The following is a 2,572-nucleotide window of genomic DNA, read 5'->3' as shown; positions in this document are numbered from 1 at the left end:
GGTAGCAAATTCTTTTTGTTGTTGCTCTTTCTTCTTTACTCACCTGGTGAGACAGATTGGACAGCAATTCCCTTTGCCTAATGTAGGTCTTAAACAATCAATGTGCTGCACTGTGTATGCATTGGCTAATAAATTTAAGAACCACAGTTCCTTCTCACCAAGAAACAAATGAATTCAGGAGCCTCAGAGTTACTTTCTTTTATTTAGTTGAAAGATGGCAATTTCTCTGTAAAGGGAGGAACAACATAACTTTACAGAGTGTCACTGGCAACAAGTCAGACTTTACTGGAAAACTAAGCATTTTCTTAACTGAAGTTGTAGTACATGTCACAGATATGTATCCTTTTGGCATTGCTTCTCGGCCTTTTGGCTAAGATCAAGTGTAGTATCGACATGCTGTCCTTGCTTGAAGTCATTGTGTTACGTTTTAGTTTCATTTGAAGCAATTTTTCAAAGCGGCATCTCGGCTTTTTGGCTAAGGTGCAAATGAGATCAAGCCTTCGAAGAGGAGCTACACCTACTCCAATCAGCTTGGATCACATAGATCAAGCCCAAGACAGGAGGTGAGAGCCCTGTCTTGTCAGCTTAGATCGGGAATGTCTCAACTTGTTGAAACCCTGAATTGGACTTGATTTGATTGAATTGGAATTAAAAAAAACTATGTGGGAGGCACGCAGTTCAAAGCCTCCATCTCACAAATGGATGACGTGGCTGACTTCTGTTCAGACCCATCGTCTGTTTGTAGGCCCCTCCATGTCTGTGAGCAGTTCGAGCTGGCCTTGGGACCGTGGCAAGAGCGAAGCTATGTTCTTCAGGAACTGATCTGACAGATCCTTTGACCCCCTTCGTCATCAGGGCAGATTATCTTAAGGTGCTAGGAATATGATTTGAAGTGGTGGGGACGTGCACCAAAAACTGGGAAGAGCACATTGCCAAAGTAAGGCAGAAATTGGGCTTGTGGGACCAATGCTCCCTCTCTATTACCAGAAAAAACCTGGTCATCCAGTGTGAGGTATTGTCCAGTTTGTTGTATGTGGCGCAGGTCTGGCTCATCCCAAATCCTGCACAGCAGCAGTGACCCAGGCCATCTTCAAATTTATCTGGAGATCAAAGATGGATCGTGTCCAGAGGGAAGCAATGCATAAATTTCTAGAGAATGGAGGGAAAGTTGTTCTCAACAATGCCCACATCCTGATGGCCACCTTTGTGTGCAGCTGCATCAAGCTATGTGCAGATCCTCAGTATGCTTAACGTCAAGTGCCACTGCTATTTGATGTTCTTCCTGTCCTAAGTGTCGCAAAGGACAGGTCTGGCCAGATTGCCACAGAACACTCCAAGTAGTTGGACTGTACGGCAGCACCTATCCTTAGTGGAGAAATTTTTGCGGAAACACACCTTTGATCACATGGCAATCAAGCAGTGGTCAGCGCGTAATGTCCTTGACACCCTGAGAGAAAAGGAGATGGTGGATCCTGTCGAATGGCTGCCTGATCAGACTGTCAGTGTCATCTGGCACAATGTCTCATCACCAGAACTTACAAAGAAGTACCAAGGCTTGGCTGGTGGTGAAAGGGGCACATCCCATCAGATCCTTCATGCACGCCCGAGATCTCAACATCACCGCACACTGCCTTCAAAGCGGCTGCAGGGGTGATTGCACACCTCCTTGTGGAAAGTGCCTTTGCAAAGAAGGTCTGGAGTGAGATGCAGTGATATTTGCCTAGGTTCATCCCGAACAGCTCGGTGATGCAGGACTCTGCTCTACAGGCTATTTCCAGGGACGCACGCTGAGATTAATATCAATTGCTGCTGGACTCAGTGAAGGACGCACTGTGGTCCACCTGAAACTTGCTGATCTTCCGGAGCAAAGATTTGTCCTCAACCAAGTGTTGCAGGTACATTCCAAGGTTCAGGACTATGTGCTGAGGGATGCTCTCAAGCTTGGGGCAGCTGCTGCCAAGGCACAATGGGGAAAGGCCACAATTTAAAGCCTTTCAACCAAGGCAGACTGAGGACACAGTAACTGTAGAACACCCTCAGACTGTGTAACTGTGTGCTAATCTGAAAAAACAGCAGCACACACTGAAATCTGATAAATGTATATAGTTTGAAGAACTGAAATGTAATGAATTTGAACGAATGTATTTACGACTTTTTTTGCATTGTTTGTAATTACTGGGAATGTTGTTTTGCGATGGCTTATTTCAGAGATTTTATGAATAAAATATATTTTTGAATAAAAAAAAGTGGGCTCTCTGTAATTAAGTTTATTTGTTTGTGTCACAAGTAGGCTTACGTTAACATTGCGATGAAAATCCCCGAGTCGTCACAATCCAGCACCTGTCTGAATGCACTGGGGGAGAATCCAATGCATCTAACCAGCATGTCCTTTGGAGGCCTGTATGAGGAAACTAGAGATCTGGAGGAAAGCCATGTAGACACTGGGAGGACATGCAGACTCTGCACAAACAATGACCCAAGCTGGGAATTGAACCCAGGCCCCTGATGCTGTGAGACAGCAGTGTTAATCACTGTGCCACTGTGCCATCCCAATCTCATACCATTAGCCATG

General features: G+C 45.2%; 1 non-coding gene across 1 annotated transcript; it reads left to right on the top strand.

The window, feature by feature from the left end:
• Nucleotides 1-350: 350 nt before the first annotated feature.
• LOC145347154 (U2 spliceosomal RNA) lies at nucleotides 351-542 on the top strand. Its single transcript, XR_013887803.1, has one exon. It is a non-coding gene; the product is annotated as a U2 spliceosomal RNA (small nuclear RNA).
• The last annotated feature ends 2,030 nt before the right edge of the window (nucleotides 543-2,572 follow it).

The sequence above is a fragment of the Carcharhinus amblyrhynchos genome, chromosome 8 (assembly GCF_965287045.1).
Source record: "Carcharhinus amblyrhynchos chromosome 8, sCarAmb.v2.hapA, whole genome shotgun sequence".
Taxonomy (NCBI): Eukaryota; Metazoa; Chordata; class Chondrichthyes; order Carcharhiniformes; family Carcharhinidae; genus Carcharhinus; species Carcharhinus amblyrhynchos.
Note: the sequence above shows the minus strand (reverse complement) of the source record. Positions and strands in the feature narration are given on the sequence as shown.